This window comes from Sciurus carolinensis, chromosome 18, assembly GCF_902686445.1.
Source record: "Sciurus carolinensis chromosome 18, mSciCar1.2, whole genome shotgun sequence".
In the NCBI taxonomy this organism is placed as follows: Eukaryota; Metazoa; Chordata; class Mammalia; order Rodentia; family Sciuridae; genus Sciurus; species Sciurus carolinensis.
In genome coordinates this window covers 3,731,810-3,750,361 of record NC_062230.1, presented here as the reverse complement: position 1 = coordinate 3,750,361, position 18,552 = coordinate 3,731,810, and the positions used below count along the sequence as shown (strand labels likewise).

Below are 18,552 nucleotides of genomic sequence, written 5' to 3'. Positions count from 1 at the left end.
GAGGGACAGAGGAGCCAGATGAGTGCTGAACCCCCCTGTCACGTTCTCAGTGAGGCGGGAGGTGGATCAGCGGAAGGGGAGGGCGCTGCGAGGTCTGAGGTTCAGACTGGAAGCTGCAGACCTAAGTTTAAAGTGAGACCTGTCCCCACAGTTGCCTGACCATCTCCAGCCACGTGCAGCTGCCCGGCTGAAAGTCGAGTCTCTCTTCCAGGCGGTTCCGGGGACAGGAGGGGAGGCAGGGCCCTCGGGGAAGTGCGCAGAGGGGTGTGGATGGAGCCCGGCAGCCGCGCTGGGCCAGGAAGGGCGTGAGCGTGGAAGGACTCCAGGAAGCGGCCATGCCAATGGATGGGCAGAGCCCGCGTTGCCAAAACCGGGGTAGGCGAGGAAGGGAGCTGCAAGGGACAGGGTGACAGTTGCCACGGTGACGGTTGCCATAGCGACGGTTGCTGTGGCAATGTTTTCCTTTCCTGCAGGAAATCTTGGCATCTGAGTGGTAATACTGAGGCCTGTCATTGCCTCGCCCGGGGACCAGGGCTGGCTGAAGATGAGGCACGGACCCAGGACAAATGGAGCCCTGGGTGAGAGAGGGGACCTCAGCAGGCGGCATCGAACAACTACCACGAAGAAAGGGGGAGTAAAACCAAAACAGGCTGAACCAGGAAGCACGAAGTCAATCCAGGGCCAACCCTTTGGTCCAGGAGCATGGAGAGTGGACCCAGAGCAGGGGCGGAGCCAGTGGAAGTCCGCAGGTGCGCCAGGAGCAGGCTGAGCGGGCGCAGGGCCCCCTGAGCGCAATGGCGCCCGGCTGGGTCCACTCCCAGGAGGGTCTGCCCTCCGCTCTGAAAGCACGCAGGGGGTTTGGTGACAGTTAGGTGTCACGGCCTGTGGTTGGTGGACCTCGTGGTGGGGTTGGAGCTGTGGGAGCCCAGGCCCCAGGGCAGGGGCCACCTGGACGACATAGCTGGCGGGTCAGTGGTCATTTCGGGTTGCAGCTGGAAACGTTACCCGCGAACCTTCCACCAGCTTGGTGTTGCAGGACGGAGGGACGGGGAAGCTGGCAAGCCGGCCCAGGGCGGAGAGGAGCAGCCCCACGCTCACCCGACCCGACCAAGCGGTCCTTTCCCTTGTGCAGATCCAGGGAGGGCAGAAGAATGCTGGGAGACATTTTGGTCCAGAACAGTTTTGCTTTTTAATATTAGAGGACATAAGAAGGACCTGACAAAAGTCCCAAATCCTGGCCCCAGGCTTCCGAGTGCATGTGGCCCATGGACTGCACTGGAATAAACCCCGGGGGACAGGCTTGTGCTGCCACACCCCGGCCCACGCTGTGGAGGAGGGGTGGCCAGAGGACCAAAGGACCCAGAAGCCCAAGGGGCCAACGGGTCCCAGGAGGAGAGGGGAGGCTGCAGATGCTGACCCTGGAGGCCCACTGACTTCTCAGGCTGGTCTCTGTGGGGAGGGAGGCAGTCCCTGGGGACCCAAGGGCAGGCTGGGATCATCACAAGGCCTCGAAAACTGACTCATGGCGCCTGTTCTCACTGCCTCCTAACAGCCCCGACTGGAGAGTGGTGAGGACAGAAGGAGAATAATGCTTGGGGAAGGTGATTCTGGCAGCCGTTGGCAGGAAAGACTGGAGTCGTCGGGAGAGAGACTCTAATGAAGGCTATTACTCACCAGGAAGCAGGAGGAAATGGAGACAGGAGTGGAGAGGGGCCAGGCGGAGGATGAGGGGGGATCCCAACCTCCACACAGAGGAGCTGGCGGGTGAGGGGCGGATGAGCCCGAGGACATAGACAGGGACGAGCTGACAGCTGCCCAGGGCCTTCCGGACCTTTCTAAGCTTTCCTCCTTGGGACAAGATTAGAGAGAAGTCACCGGAAATAGATCTTCCTCTACTTGGGCATGAAATGAAACGTGATGGATTCTTACTCTGAAAGGAAAATCCAGAGACAAGAATTGAAATGAAGTTCATTTTCAAAGAACGTCTGACTCATCAAAATAAAACCTAGCAGTGCCTTAAGGTAGGATCCCCAGATTCCCCGTGCAACGGTGAGTCTGTTCCTGGGGGCACACATCTCTCACAGGCCCCTCTCCTCAGTGGTAGACGGCAGAACTGTGGGCGCAGAGACGGGCGGTTTGATGGGCCGTCTGGGGCACAGAGGTTCCCGAGGGCGGCCTTGGTGGCTCGGGTTCTCTTGGGTTGCAGAGGTCTCTTTGGGGGTCTGGTTGGCTTCGGGTCTGTTTCTGAGGGTGGGCTTGACGCGAGCGACTGGCGCAGACGGGGTCTGCCTCCTTCATTCCTCAGACGCTCTTGTTCTGACTGAAGACAGGGAAGGAGGACGGGGAGCACTGGACTGGGAGCCCCACTGGACTTGGGGACGTGGGGATTCATTAACCATGGTCCTCGGGTCCCTGATAACAAGGGCATTGGCTCTAGAAGCTCCTGGGTGCGTGTGGTGTGCGCGGAACTGGAAATACAGTACTGACTCCCAGCAGTTCATTCCCCCCAGGCGGGTCCCCGTCTTCCAGAACAATCTCGCCCTGGACTTACGGGGGTGCCAAGCTCCTCCCTCCCTCCCTCTGTCCCTCTCCGCCTCCCCTCCCTTTCCTTTCCCTTCCTTCCCCCTCCCTCCCTGCCTCTCTTCTCTTCCTTTCTCTCCTTTCCGGGAGCCCCTCTTTCCCTCCCTCCTCCTCCATTTACACTCTTAGGCTCTTTCTCTCTTGTTCTCCCCTCTGCACCAAAATAACAGAAATTCGCCTGTGTGTGCGTCCCAAGAAGGCCTCTCCTGTATGAACCAGTCCTTGGTAAGTCTGCTGCCGACGGGTGAGTGTCACCTTCTGAGATGCGTCCTTGGCCTGGAGGCGAGGTCTGCAGAAGCCACTGTGGATGCGCAGGTTATGCCTCAGAGGGCGAAGCCGTTCGTCTGTACAGCAGGAGCTGACGCCTCCAGTGTCCATCCTTCACCTCACAGAACACAGCCCTGGAAGGCAGAAGACAGGAGATGAGCAGAAATGGCGGTGAGTGGCCTCAGCAGGCGGGCGGTACTGGGCCTCACCCGGCCCTGGACGTGACAAGAGTCACTCTGTTCTGGAGGGAGGAGGCAAGCTCTAGCCTCGTCTGCTGGTGGCTGTATAACCGAATGTCACCTCCCTCTATGTTTAGCTTCCTAGGTCACAAAATCAGGTCCAGGGTGATGAGCTTCTGAGCCCAAGGCAGAGGAGCACGGAGGAGGGACAAGAATGAGGAGCCCGTCCACTGCACGGCCAGCGAGGGATGGAGCCAGCCGTCCAGAGTGGGCCAAACCAGGCCAGTCCAGAGCTCGCCCCGCACGCCAGCGTAGCCGGTGGCAGGACCCATCGCTCTCAAAAGCCTCACAGTTGGGATCATCCCTTTCCTAGTGAATGCTTCCCGGGCTCAGAAAAGCAGCTCATTCCGCCTCTCCCGAGCGTGGGCCTGTGTCCACTTCCCAGCGTGGGCCTGTGTCCGCTGCTCTCCCGTCTGTGCCCAGCAGTCCCACCCACCCAGTCCAGAGCGCGCACACAGGGGCAGCCCATCCCAGGTCCAGCACTCCAAATGCACCCCACGCCCAGACGCTCGCATTTCAGTTGTCCCTGACCTCAGACCACTGACCTGAGATGGCCTCATGACCTTACAAACACCCAAAGCAAAACTGCCTTGTTCTTCGTGGTCAATACGGATGAAATCGGCTTCCAATAAAGAGGCTTAAAACAGAAAGTTTCCAACCCCAGGACCATGGTGGGAAATTCCGACAGATGTTTAAGGATTTTTTTAACCCCGGGCCTGTGACCCAGCTACCACAATGACGGTCATCCATGGGGCTGCGAGCCAGGTGGTGCCCGTTCCTCTCCCGCAGCGAGAGGCGGGATCCTGGGCCTTGACTTTGGTCAGGGAACAGGCGTCCTGCCCCTCCCTCTCGCTCCCAAGAATTCTGTCCCCAGGAGGACAATAACTTCCTCCTGTCGACCTGCATTTGATAAGATGCTGGGACTCCAAGCGGCCACCCAGCAGCCCACACAGCCCACACTGGCATCTCCGGCTGGGGGTCCCCAGCCTGTGTGACACGGGGCTCCCGGGAGCCTCTGTGGAGTGGCCGAGTGGCAGTCTTCTCAGCAGGCCACCCACGGGGACTTCTCCCCTTTCCCCACTCACAGCCCACTCAGGAAAGGAGCCAGGGACTTAGAAGGACAAGGGTCCCTGGGCCCACAAGCCACAGCTGAAGGGTGGACAGGGTGCCCCCCAAGATCTCCCCTCCCCTGGAAGAGGTTGCAGATGGGATGAGCTAAAGATCCCGAGATGGGAAGATGCTCTGAGGGGGAAGTAGAGGCCGAGAGAGGTCACCCGGATGTGACCACACGGGCAGAGCCCGGTGACCTGACCTGTGATTTCAGCCACCAACCTGGGAATGCCAGTGGGCACCAGAAGCTGGACGGCTGAGGACCAGGTCCCCCCGGAACTGTGGAACTCTGCTGACAACCGATGGCCACCCAGCCATGCTGACTTTGGAACCCTGGCCCCATAATTGCACGGGGCTGCGTGCACTGTTGGAAGCCCCAGGCTGTGCTGACTTGTTGCAAGAGCCACGAGGCCCAAACGTGTGGTCCCCGCAGGGCTGAGATACAGAATCACCAGGGCTGAGACTGGACAGTCCGGTGGTGGTGCCAGGGAAGGACCGGGCAGCCAGCGGAGGGAGTGGAATCAACTGCGCAGCAGACAGCCGCTTCCCCCCAAGAGCTGTGAGCCCCATTCCTGGCCTGGCCACACCTGTGTTGCCACAGGCATTTCCGAGCCTCAGTCCCAAATCTTTGAAAAGAAAGAAACAACATCCAACTTCCAGGGTCGTAGTGAGAAACACAGGAGTTAATATGATGAAAAATGTCTCACACATAGTAGGTGATCATTAAATAGCGGTGACTCAGGAGGCTGAGGCAGGAGGATGGTAAGCTCCAGGTCAGCCGCAGCAACTAAGCGAGGTCCTGAGCAACTTAGTGAGACTCTGTCTCTAAATTAAAAGGGGTGGGGATGTGGTTCAGTGGTTAAGCATCCCTGAGTTCAATCCCCGTACCAAAAATAAACAAATAAATAAATGAGTGACAATGACGATGATGTAAGAAAGAATGAACTCATTTTAAAAGTCCTGGAGGAATGGCTGCTGGTGGGATGGGTGGGATTTTGAGGAAATGTACTTCTGATGCAGTTAGTCCTCCATGATCCCCTGGAGCTATGCCCCCAGACCCCCAGGGGATGCCTGAACCTACAGATGGCACCAAACACTAGATATCGCTTTTCCCGGATATTTAGACCCCATCGCACACTGTGGCTGCAGCTTCTGCAGTTTGACGCCAACAGCAAAACTAACGAGAATTTTCTTCACAAATAGATCTTAGCGACTTTGACCCACCATTTTTCTTTCCCTATTAAGTGATGAAACTTCATCTTTCACTTAAAGGACGCGCTTTCTGAGCAATCTGAATCACCAGCATCGCTACTCTTGGGTGATCGGGTGAAATAAGGGATACTAGAACACAAGCACTGTGGTACCGTGACACCGTCTGAGAACCCAGGCGACCCCTGAGCCACTAACAGGCAGGTCACACACAGAGCATGGAGACACTGAACGAAGGGGCGAGTCACGTACCCTTGAGAGGCTCGGAGACCCCGCGAGACTCCATCGCATGGCTCAGCCTGGTGCACAGTCCAGACGATGCATTGTCTGATTCTGGGATCTCGCTCTTCATGGTCTTGGACTACGGTTAATTGTGGCTACCTGAAACTGCAAAGACCAAGCCACGAGGAGGCAGGATTTTCTGTGAGATGAACTGTCCGTGGATCCTGTTCCCAGGAAGACCCTTGGGTACTTCGCTATCAGAACAGACCACTTTGTGGACTATTTGCTCACTCTGGGCAGGGAGAAGAGACACTCTCTGACCTGAGACAGGCCAGACTTGAGCAGGGACTGGAAGTCAGAACAAGAGGTGGCCAAAGACTACATTGCATCAGAATTCCAGAGGGTTTGGAAGAGTGTCATTTTGTTCTCCTAGTTAAGGACAAGGTAGCTCGATAGAGCCAGGAGGCTTGGGTAGCCCATTGACCAGCAGCATGGGATCTATTCTTATTAACACAGGAATCAGAACAGGAGTCAAAACCCCAGGGGGTACAACCAGGAGAGGAGCAAGGGCTTGTTATTGACCACTCCATCATACCCACTTTCCAGCTGCCCTATGGCTTAAAATGTCATGATGCCACCAGGCACAGTAGCACATGCCTGTAGTCCCAGCAACTCGGGAGGCTGAGGCAGGAGGATCACAAGTTCAAAGCCAGCCTCAACAACTTAGCAAGGCCCTGAGCAATTTAGCAAGATCCTGTCTCTAAATAAAATACAAAAAAGAGCTGGGGATGTGGCCGTGTTTAAGCACCCCTGGATTCAATCCCCAGTATGAACAAATAAAAACAATAAAAATAAAAAGGGCTGGGGATGTGGCTCAGTGGCTGAGCACCCCTGGGTTCAATCCCCTGTACCAAAAAAAAAAAAAAACAGAAGTCACGGTGCCAGCTACCCCGATCTGATCATTACACATTGTACACGTACTGAAATGTCACACAGCACCCTATAAATATGTGCAATTATTGTGTCAGCTCAAATTACATCTATTTAAAGAAAAAGTCATGATGTTCCCAGCTCTGGCCTGCTGAAACCTGGTGGCCTGGCTCAGGGGTTCCCGCAGGCCTGTCCCCACTCTGGAGAGCTGCACTGCCCACAAGGGGACACCAGCCTCCTGTGTCCTTCCTGAAGTCCCCAGCACTGGCGCCTAACCTTGGCAGCGCTCAGGAGAAGGCGAGATCAAAGGAAGGAAAGTGCTCCTCTCTGGTACTTCAATCAGGGAGAGAAGCAATTAAAATATGAATTAATCTAAGTGAGAGGAAAATGCAGATTCGAACAAGAGCGAGCCTCTCACCTTGAACCTGCCTGCGCAGCACCGCTCCCGTGGTTAGGACGTTTCCGGGCCATTCCGGGCCTCCTCTCCTGCTCGAGCCCTGCGTCACTCAGAGGCAGGGACACCTTTGTGCAGGCCGCTCTCCTCGGGAGTCCTTGACCCTCCAGGGTTCCCAGGGGGCTCCCGGCGGCTCTGACAGCCCCAAAGAGCCACTGCAGGCGCCTCCGCGGAAGGGCTCCTCGTGGCTCCGTCCGTCCCTCATGCATGGGTTCCTGGCTGCCAGGTGGGCTGGGAAGGCAGAGGGGGACACCTGGCCAGGAGCACTTCCCCAGCGCTCCTCTGGTTTCCCCACTGTGTCTTTGACGTGAGAGCCAACGGCAGCCTGTCCTTCCAGGTGCTTCTCTGTGGTCCTAGGGGCAATGGCTGACCCTCTGCAGAGACATCAGAGGAAGACAGGAAAGTGGAGGATGTCACTAAACACCAGGACCGGTGGGCCTTCCCAGCTAGCCACCCCTGCCCGCTCCTGGGTCGGAGTCCTCTGTGCACCCCGTGCCCTACATCCGACCTTGGCTTTTCTCCTCTTTCTGGCTCTGGCCAACATCAGTCATCTCGGGTTTGGCAGCTTAGAATTTGAGAGAACTCACTCCAAATCTCCCTTCGTTACTTGCCAAACCCAAACTGCCTGGCTGTCCCCAGCCAGCCCCTGGGAACATCTGGCCCTGCTGCTCTGGACTCCAGAGGGTCTCTCTGTTTGTCTGTCTGTCTCTCTCTCTCTCTCTCTCTCTCTCTCCCGACCACCCGCCAGCTGCAGTGGACGCAGTGGTCAAGCAGATCTTCTGTGACACAGCTGCAGGAATATGGGGGAAAGATCACCTGGAGGCTGTGAGGTCTCCCGGAGGCTGGGGAGGTAGCTCTCTGGCCACGAGCATGCTGGGGATGACCACCAGCCCAGCTTTGGCTCCAGCTTGGCCATCTCGGGCAGTTCCTGTGGTGACTGTGACCAGACAGACCTGGGGAGAGCTCTTTGGTGGACAAGGCTCTCTGGTCCCAGACTCTTTCAGAAAGGCCCGGAGGCTCACCGTGCCCACGCTGTGCGAAGGGCAGCACTCCTGTGGCCGGGACCTGTCACTCAAGCAGGGGAGACCCAGCATTTCCCAGCGACGCCTCATTTCCGCAGGGTCTGCCCCTCCCACTCCCTCCCTGCCCCTCAGGTTGGAGATGCTGGGACAGGCGGCCGGCCCCACTCAGGCTGGCTGGGGCCACCTCCTGCGGGAGGCTGCACCCCAGTCCCCACCCAGGTTCCTTCTCCTGCACCCATGAGCCTCCTCTCCCTCCAGTAGTGTGAGAGGAAGCCCCAGGGCCCTTTACTTCCGAAGCCCAGGAGCCCCCCGTGCAGCCAGCCAGCCTCTGGCCTCTCCAGACTCCCTGCGCCTGACACCGGAGGTCTTGGAAACCACCAGGTCTGATGGTTACGAGAACAAGTGTCACTTAGAGTCCCGACTCATTACAGTCATTACAGTCCTGGGTCATCAGCTTGAAGATGATAACTGGCCCATCTTAAGGGGTGCTGTGGAAATTAAATGAGATAACACAACGTGCTCAGAACCACTCCTGGCACGTAGTAGGTTTTCAGGCAATGTCAGTTACATTGCTATGGTTACCATTGCTACCACCGTCCTTCTAGATGTTTCTACCGCTGCCCGAGCCCCTTCCTGTGCAGTGGAGTCCTCCCTTCCTAAGGACTCTGGTCTGTGTCGGCCTCTCCCGAGGGGGCCTCCCTTCCACCTCTCTTTCTGCACGCAGCCCCTCCCCCGCTGCTGGTCTCCCTCCCCCAGGGTGCCCGAGGCCTGTCACTCAAACAGCACAGCCAATACTGCAGTTTCACTGCTAGAAAGGGGCGGTGCTGGGAGCGCCCCTGCCCTTTTGCTCTCGCCCTTGGGCATATCTGGCCTCCGTGCCAAGCCGCCCTGGCCCTGGAGCCTCTCACTTTCCCTGCACCTGAAGCACATGGCGAGCTCATTTCCTTTCCACCCTGGGCCCAAGTTTCCTTTCCTCGCTCCCCATGTTCCTTGAGGCCATGAACCTAAGTACCAGGACGGGGAAGGAAGAGTGCTTTTCTCTCTTTTCACTCGCTGTGCAAATAGCCAGCAGGCCGTGACGGGCGGGAAGGTCAGCACGGGCACTCTGGAGTCCCGCGCGGGGAAACGCAGTGATTGACAGCTTGCCACTCTGCAGTCCCTACGTCCAGCTCGGCCTCCACCAGAGTCCCTCAGTGCAAGACTCTGGCTGCTGCACCCCAGATGGGCGCCTGCGGGCACATGTGCCCCTGTGCAAGGCACACCCAAAAATGAGAGCCACCTGTTCACCAGTGAGATGGATCAGGGTCATTGATTCCATAGACGGATGCCTCACATTTTGGTAAACCCTTCCTAATGTCTTAGTCCAATTAAACCAGGCCCTTTCAAGTCAGATTTATATCCATAGGATTCCACTTAACAGAGACAAGCAGTGCAATTTCAGGGCGATTTAGAGGGTTTCGTTTAGACACAGAACCAATCCTTGTCAAGGCCCCAGAGTAACAAGGAGTCCTCATTTGCTTAGAAGTGGTTGAGTTCATGCCACAGGGCTGAGCAGCCACCTGGAGCTCAGCAGGTACTCAGGGTGGGGAATTTGATGACCCCTGTTTGTGGGAGGGGCAGTGACCAAAAGGACTGGGGAGAAAAGAAGGCAGGGCTGCCCAGGGCAGTCAGGACCTTCATGAGATTTGAGAGAAGGTGCTGCTCTGGGTGTGCACGGTACTACAGGACATCCTGGCTGCTGCCCCAGGCAGAGCAGACTCGGGGCTTGAGCACTAACCGGATTTCTACCCCCACCTGCCCCCCAGATGGGCTTCCTTGAGCAGTGTGCAACCTGCACAACTATACACAGTGGCCCTGGGAGAGGGTCACAGATGTAACTCACTGCCCTGGGAGGTTTTAGTTGCTGACCTTGTTTCACAAACAAGGACAACTGAGAGAGATTAGCCACTGTTTCTATAAGCGTAGGCTGAGCAAGGATTGGAACCTTGCTGTCGGATCCTAAAATCCAAGCTGTCTTCTGATTTGCCACAGAATGTGAGCTCATTTGACAGAACTGGGAATCTTCTTTCCAGGGAAAAAGGAGGAACTGGTAGGGTCTGACCCAGGAATCTTTGGAGGTGCTATTGGACATGGGGAGCTCCCTCAGCTTCTGCTCCATAGGGGTGCGTTGATAGGAGGCAAGCAGTTCTGTCTACGAACCTCTGTCACCGGGACGGAACCTCCTCCCGCTGACTCAGAGGGACAACTACAATGGCGTCCAGTCCCTGTTCAACAGGACACACAAGCCAAGTCAGGAAGAGAGGGAGCTCGGTGCTTCGCCCTCGGAGCCCCTGTTCTGCTCTCGAAAATTCAGAAGTCCTTGCCCTGCTGTCTTTCAGGGCTGTGAGATCGAGATGAGCCGACCAACTGCACGGCCCTGGCCAGGGGAGCGGGGAATGAAGGACGCGCTGCATCTTTAACAAAGCAAGACGGCTGCCATCGAAGGGATCGTCCTTTATGCTGAGATTAAACTCCCAACACTGCTCTGTTTTTAAAAATGCACTTTGTTAAATTAAAAGTTAATAGTGTCTGTGAGCGGGGGTATGTGCATCCGGGTTTTATTGTAGTCTGTAGTTTATAAATTCCCTGACTTGGAAGAAAATTAAAATTTGATGAGCCTTTGTCACTAAACATCAGCATAGAAAGTGTGTGTGTGTGCGAGTGTGCATGTGTGTGTGCATGTGTGTGCACACGTGTGTGCGTGTGTACATGTATGCACATGCATGTGTGCTTGTGTGTACACGTGTGTGCGTGCACGTGTGTGCATGTGCGCATGTGTGTGCATGCTTGTGTGTGCGTGTGTGTACATGTGTGTACACGTGTGTGCATGTGTGTGCATGCTTGTGTGTGTGCGTGTGCATGTGTGTGCGCGTGCATGCGCATGTGCATGTGCACATGCGTGTTTTAAGTTTGCAGGTCTGTGATCCCAACACCCTGGGCGACGCTGCCTCGGGCGTGGAGGCTGACCATCCCCTGAGCGCCGGCCAGGTCACTACTGCTGGACACCCCGGTGGGCGAGCCCCTCTCAGGATGTGCTGTTGCTCAGAGGCCCCGCCTCGTGTCCTGGCAGCGCGGAAGTGGGAAGGAGACCTGGCTCTCCAAGGTCGCGGTGCCGGGGCTCTGGTGTCTACTCCCTGCTCCCCGGAGCTGCCTCTTCTCCCTGTGGTTCCACCGAGGGGCCCACAGGGATGTTCTGGGTCTGAATGTCGCCAGCAAAGCTCCCTCACTCCCTTCTCTCAGCTTCCGCAACCTCGCGTGCAGGTGGCCTGGGCACACGGTCACCCACCTGGCAGGGTGTTTGGCGTCTACGGTCTGAAGAGAACTGCGGGGTCACCCAGCCTTGTTCTGGGCTCTTTTTTTCACCCTTGGACATTCTTGGAGTTTTATGAAGATGAACTCCATTGCAGGCGGGGGAGGCGGTCTTGGTGACAAATACTCAGAAGGCAGGTGGTGGACGGCTGGGCGGCTGAGCGGCTGAGCAGGATGAGCCTGTTCCACCGGCACCGAGGCCCGCGGGATTTTCAGGTCCGACCACCCAGAGCCGGTGCAGACACACCGAAGCCTGGGCCGGTGTCTCCAGAGGAGGTGGCCCTGACCTCTTCCCTGATGGAGGGAGCCATGGCCGTCGCCCTGGGCCCTTTCTTCTGTGACGATGGTGGCTGGACAGTAGGGCTCATGGAAACCTGGGATTACTCACTGCTTGCCGTTCAGCCCGAGTGCCTCTGGCCTTTCTGGATCTTACAGGGGAAAATGGAAAAGCAGCCGTCACTCAAGGAGGTGCCAGAGCCCGCCAGCACTGTGTGAAGACCTCGCGGTGACATTATCCTCTCCTCCTTTCCCGACGGTGACACAGACGCCCAGAGAGGTCACAGACCGCCCGAGGCCCACCTCCAGGACCGACGGGATTTGGACATCGGTCTTCCTACAGTCGACGGCTCTGCTTCTCCCACTGTGGCTGGCCCGCTACAGTGAAGGCTGTGTCATGAAGCCTAGGAGACAGCGTCAGTCCCTCCCTGCATCCCAACGGTGACATCCCAAACAACCAGCCACCAAGCGGGCAGAGTTCTGACTTTGACGGCATCGCTCTTCCGATTTCTGATTTCGAGTCTATTTTCTCTTGTGTTTTTCTTCAAAGTCCTGCAGATAGTCACAGCCAGTTTCAGCGTGCGCGTGGGATGAGGGGGAGGCACCGCCAACATTCAGGGCCCTGCCTGGTGACAGGCCCAGGGGTCAGGGATGAGCCAGGCAGGTCACCTCTGGAGAGGGAGGCCAGAATCCACGTTCACCACCAGCAGTGAGGCCGTAAACTCGGGTCTAGAGGCCAGAGATCTCCGCCAGGGGTGGCCAGTGAGACGGGACTGTGGGGAGGTCTGCGGAGGCGACGGTTCCCACTGCAGCCTCTGGGAGCTAAGCCCTCGCCCCTGGAAATGAAGGTGGCTCGGGAAGCCAGGCGTCAGGCCCCGGGGGAGACGAGGAAAGCAGGGCTCGTTCCTAATCAGCTCTGCTGTGGCTCCAGGGGTCCAGGTACTGGACACTTGGTGCTCAGAGTGGCAATGTGGGGGTGGAGTGGACCCTTAAGAGGTGGGCCTGGTGGGAGGAGCCGCCCTGGAGGGGCTGGGTAGTCCTGTGGCACCCTGAGTTGGTTCCCTTGTGACTGAGCTGTTGTAAGAGCAAAGCTGAGCCCTGGACCCACTGGCTGCTGTCCTGCAGCAGCATCTCCTGCTCTCACAAGCAGCGTCTGCCGTGCGGTACTCACCAGAGCCCAGCTGAGGCGGAACCATGCTCTCCAACCTCCAGAACTGTGAACGAAATAAACCTCTTTTCTTTATACAGTTATTCAGCCTCAGGTATTTCATTATAGTAAAAAAAAAATAGGCAACTAATAGAAGACCTGATATAAAAGCAGGTTGTGACCTGGGTAGACACAGTGAACGTCATAGACTGACTACAAATGGCTGAGCACAGAATTTCACGGTCTCCTGACTTCCTGACCCAGTTAACCTAGAATAACTATCAAGGTGCTATGGTTTGGATCTGGACTGTCCCCCAAAAGCTCAGGTGTTGAAAGCATCATCCCCAAAGAAACAAGGTTCAGAGGTGAGGGTTTCAGGCAATAGCAGATCATGCGCACTCTGACCTCCCTAGTGGAATAATCCTGTGGATCCTTCTGAGGGCCTGATCCATCGATGGTCGAACAGGCTCCTGGGAGGTGGGGCCCAGCTGGAGAAAGGGGTCGGGGGTGCCCTGGAAGGGTTTCTCCTCCATGGCCCCTTCCTCTCCCACCCACTCTCCCTTCCTCGCAGAGCATCTTTCCTCCTCCACACCCTCTGCCCTGTGTTCTGCCTCACCTCAGGCCCAGAGCCAGAAGTCAGCCGACCACAGACTGAGACCTCAGAAACCATGAGCCAAAATGCCCTTTTCCCCGGAAGCTGTTCTCCTCGGGTACTTGGCGTACAGTGGGGCGAGGCTGGCCAGCACCTGGGGCCGGGGCCACTCCAGTTAGTGAGTCAAGCTTCCCGAGCTGCAAGCTGTTCTTGTCCAGGCTGGTCAAGAGTCGGGCCAGGGTATAAGTGCAGGTCCTGAGCCCAGGGCCCTCAGCAAGGGCAGGGCCGGGCAGGCAGCTGGGCTCTTCCAAGTCCTCGGACACACTACCCAGGAAGCACCATGGCTGCTGGAGTTGACCTGCACCCAGGGCGGAAGGGGATGACCACGGAGCGGATGGCAAGCAGGCTGGAGGGCCAGCTGGCTCCACCCGGCACGTCCGCAGGCGGGCCCTGAAGTGCCTCGGCCCCTTATTTGCACGTCCTGACGGGGCAGCAGAAGTCAGGAGCCCCAGGCTCCGAGGTCCTCTGTGGAAACTGTGGTCTTCTGGCAGCAACTCCTCCATTTGAGGAAAAAATAATTTCATAGAGACAGAAATCAAGTCCCCAGCCACAACTTGGGTTCCAACCGGAGCAGATAAGCTTGCTGACTTAAATATATATATAGTTAAAATTTCTAAATACACCGAAGTGGATAAAATAGAGCAGACGTCCACTCTCCGCCAGCCCGTCTCTCTGCCCCCACCGCTTTACGATTGCAATGTTTTAATCTCTCTTTCAGTCGTGCCTTCAAACTGCAGCCTGGTGGGGACATTCCAACGGAGGCAGCTGACTCCCGTTTAAAGGCACAATAATTATTTGTAGTTTAAAGAGCAGGCCTGGGTGGGCAAGGCGACCTGCTCATGGCTTTTCGAGAAAATGCGATTTTAGATCCCGGACGTGCGGAGGAGGGAAGGAGGTCTACCTGCCCCCCACAGCATGTGGACCGAGGCGATCTTGCTTTCACTGGGCGACCTGGCTCCCTGGAGCTGCGGAATTGAGCTGCTCTCCCTAGGGCCCTGGGGTCTTTTGTATTAGCTTTGCTCGGGTAGTTCTTTTTCCTACTGGTAGCAGCACTTGGTAAATGAGAGGCCACCGGAGAAGCAATTAAACTAAACCAGAAAATCTTTCCCATTTGTTTCATCTTGTCCTTAAACCGTCCACACGTCAATGGGACTGGGACGGAGACGTGGTGGGGTACGGTGTTGGCTGCAGTCGGGTCAGCGCCTAATGAGTTGGGTCCTCACCTGTGACCCCGACAAGAGGACTGTAAGTGAGCAGATAAGAGGACCAAGGGGACTCTCCTCACAGCTGCCCGCGGAATCGAGATCACAGAAGCCGATGGAGCTGGGGAGGCAAAGCTGGTGGCGTTGGGAAAGTGGAACTTCCTGGGGTTTTTCGGTGAGAAAAATAAGGTGAATCGCAGACGGCACTTTCCACGTCCGTCCTCTTTCTTCCCGTCCCATGCTTGATCTTTTGTCTTAATAACATCTCATAAAATCACAGTCCCGTCACAGGAGTCAGCGGATATGGGTATCCTCAGTTCCTACCCACGATGCCTGCGTCGGCGGGTTCGGGGGGCACTGTCCCGGAATCTGGCCCCTGGCACACTAAGTTTGTCTGGAGGAATTTGAGGAAGAGCAGGTGCAGGAAGACCGTTGTGAACTTTCTCTAAAGAGGCCAGGAGACCCTCGCACAAGAGGTGCCATCTGTCCCCGGAGAAGCCGAGGCCGCCGGTCCTGTCCTGCGCCCTGAAGGCTTGCTGCCCACCCCAGCCTCCCACGACGCGCCCACCGAGTTCGTCAGACCTCGTACGTGAATCTCAGCTCCAGGGCTTCCGAGGTCTTCCCTTCCCTGCAGACTCCCGGTCAGGCCAAGCGCTTGCTAACCCGTCTGCGTACTTTCCTGGTGCGCATCCGTCTGTTCTTAGAGGACCCTGGCTGAACTCCCGAGGGCGGGAGGAAGGGTGTCTTCCCTCCCCGTCACCAGGAGAGGGTCGGCCTAGAGGACTGGAGCCCCGGGGCACAAACGCCACAGACGTGCACTGGAGAAGGCAGACCAGCAGGGAGCCTCGGTGAGCCTAAGATCCTGCAGACGCGTCAGGACATCACCCAACTGGCCAGCCACCCGCCCAGGGAGCAGGTGATCCCACCTCCCCTCCAGAGCTGCACTGGCCAGGCTCAGTCCCATAATGTCGCATAATGACCACGAGTCGCTGTGGCCGGCAGCAAAGGCCATCCGCATACTTCAGACTTGTGGGTCAGAGTCTGGCCCTGGCTGGCCTCAGCTGGAACCAATTGAGCTAAGACAGACCCAGGCCTGTCGCCTGCAGTTTCACCTGCAACCTTAGGTAAAGAGACGCCCGAGACACACTCTTCTCACTGCAGAGGGAAGAGGCTTCGCGGGGAGGGAGGGAATTCAGCAGCGCACCCAGTTCTCAGCTGGAATCAGCACATTGTTCCCCAGTTCTCAGCTGGAATCGGCACGTTGTCCCTGCTACCCGTACCCCAGTTAAACAGCCTGGTCAAGTCCAAGGTGAGTAGTCCTCCTACCCACAGTTCCACTTTCTATGGTTTCAGCTACCCACAGGCAATCACAGTCCAAATAGGTCAGGTGAAAAATTCCAGAACAAACAAGCTTTAAAGTGGGCACTATTTTGAGTGACATGATAAAATCTTCCATCATTTCATTTCATCCTGCCCAAGATAAGAATCATGGCTTTGTCAGTGGATCCATGGTGTATGTGCTACCCTCCCTTTGGTCATTTAGTTGCCATCTCGGTTATAAGATGGATAGTCATCACGGTGCTTAAGTAACCCTTATTTTATTTAATAATGGCCTTAAAGCACAAGAGTAATGATGCTGGGGACTTGGAAATGCCAAAGAGAAGCTGTAAAATGCTCCCTTTGAGTGAAAAAGGTGAAAATTCTAAACTTCTCTAGAAAATAAATAAGCATATACTGAGTTTCCTTAGGTCCACAGTATCCACAAGCTTCTGGTTGTGAAATAATTGTGAAGTATAAAGAAATCCCTGCGAGTCTTCCTGGAGCTCCTCGGGATGCAGAAGTCATGAGCAGGGTGTGCTAAGGCATGCATGCAGAGGGAAGCCCAGAACAGTCGCCCTGGGCACCTCGGAATGGCCAGGACCTCCCCTTCCTGTGGCACCCAAATCCACCCATGCTCAAGTCCCCTAAACGAAGTGGCATAAAATTTGCAGGTGCCCTCTGTGCCCAGCATCTCTGGATCGTTCATAATATGCATTAAAATGTAAATAGCATGTAAACAGTCATTATAGGGTATTGTCTAGGGGAAAATGACAAGACAAAAGCCTACCTGTTCAGTTAGCCGCAATTATTTGTGCCGATATTTTCCATCTGCAGTTGATCAAGTCTGTAGATATGGAACCTGTTGAGAGGGAGAGCTGACTGTGTGTGTTTGTGTGTGTTTTGTGTGTGTGTTGTGTGTTGTGTGTTGTAGGTTGTGTGTGTCGTGTGTTGTGTGTTATGTTGTGTGTCATGTGTGTGTTGTGTGTTGTGTGTTGTATGGTGTGTGTTTGTGTCATATGGTGTGTTGTGTGTGTGTTTGTGTGTTGTGCATGTTGTGTGTTGTATGGTGTGTGTTGTGTGTTGTATGGTGTATTGTGTGTGTTGTGTGTTGTGTTTCTGTGTTGTGTGTGTTGTGTGTGTTGTGTGTTGTATGGTGTGTGTTGTGTGTTGTATGGTGTATTGTGTGTGTTGTGTGTTGTGTTTCTGTGTTGTGTATGTTGTGTGTGTTGTGTATTGTATGGTGTGTGTATTGTGTGTGTTGTGTGTTGTGTGTTGCGTGTATGTTGTGTGTGTCGTGTGTTGTATGGTGTATTGTGTCTGTTGTGTGTTGTGTGTTTCTGTGTTGTGTATGTTGTGTGTGTTGTGTGTTGTATGGGGTGTGTTGTGTGTTGTATGGTGTGTGTTGTGTGTCGTGTGTCGTGTGTGTGTGTGTGTGTGTGTGTGGTTTGATACCACCTGCAGTTCCAGGCCTCCCGGGGCCTTGGACAGTATCCTGGGATGAAAGGCGACACTCCCGCTCTGCGTCCTCGGGTGGCTAGAGCAGCGAAGCCGCTGGGAGAGGCCCGGTGTGTGCACTCCCTTCTGTGGAGGAGGACTGGGAGCTGATTCCTGCCACCCCACAGATTCCAGTCGGGGCGGACACAGCTCAGCGCCAACCCCGCCCAGCAGTCATTTCCCAGGCAGGAGCGCAGGAGCTCCCGGCAGCCCCGCCCTGCCGTCTGGGCACCCCAGCCCGCAAGACGTGGGTTTCCCCTCTTCGCCCTAAACCTCAGTGATCCCCCTGTGAAGGCATGCCAGGCAGCAAGCCCCCCAGAGCAGGAAAGGCCGCCCTACCCCGTCCAAACAAACCACCTGCGCTGAGGTCGACCCACTCCTCGGGGTCTTAACAGAAAAGCTGTCTCTTTACCACAAAACGTTGCGTTGAAGGAGCCGGACCCTTGACGGTTGATATGCAGGACTAACGATCGTCCGTCTGTCCCTGGAGAAGGTCCTGAGGCCTTGACACCAGGCGGGCCCTTCCCTCTCACCTTCTGTTAGGGCTGGATGTGAGGGGTCCCCCAAAGCCCACGTGTGTGACGATGCAGGAAGGTTCCAAGGAGACATGATCGGGGCTGAGAGCCCAACCCAGTCAGTGCCTTGATCCCCGGGGGTTGACTGAGGTGTTAGCGTGTGGCTGGAGGAGGTGGGGACCGGGCCTGGCTGTGGGGCACGTACCTATTTTCTATCTGGAGAGTGGAGTCTCTGCTTCCTGATAACATGAGCTGCTTCCCTCTGCCACCCTCTCCCACCATGATGTCCAGCCTCACCTCGACCCTGAGGCATGGAGCCCGCCTTCTGTGGACAAGGACCTCTGAAACCCTGAGCCCTCACATAAACCCTTCCTCCTCTTCAGTTGTGCTGGTGGGTCATTTAGTCACAGAAGTGAAAAAGCTAAGACACCTCGCACGCCCTGGTCCCGGCAGAGGTAGGAGAAGCTGGACCATGCCGTGAGGTACCAGGGCATCACCAGCCCTCTCTGCGCACCGGGGGACCTGCATGGTGTCAGAGGCACAGGGACAAGAGTGTGTCAAAGAC

General features: G+C 56.2%; 1 long non-coding RNA gene across 1 annotated transcript; it reads right to left on the bottom strand.

The window, feature by feature from the left end:
- Nucleotides 1-1,258: 1,258 nt before the first annotated feature.
- LOC124970781 (uncharacterized) lies at nt 1,259-16,903 on the bottom strand. Its single transcript, XR_007106188.1, has 5 exons — nt 16,766-16,903; nt 6,976-7,385; nt 5,658-5,792; nt 2,836-2,981; nt 1,259-2,320 (listed from the first exon to the last, which is right to left on the bottom strand). It is a non-coding gene; the product is annotated as an uncharacterized LOC124970781 (long non-coding RNA).
- Nucleotides 16,904-18,552: the final 1,649 nt, after the last annotated feature.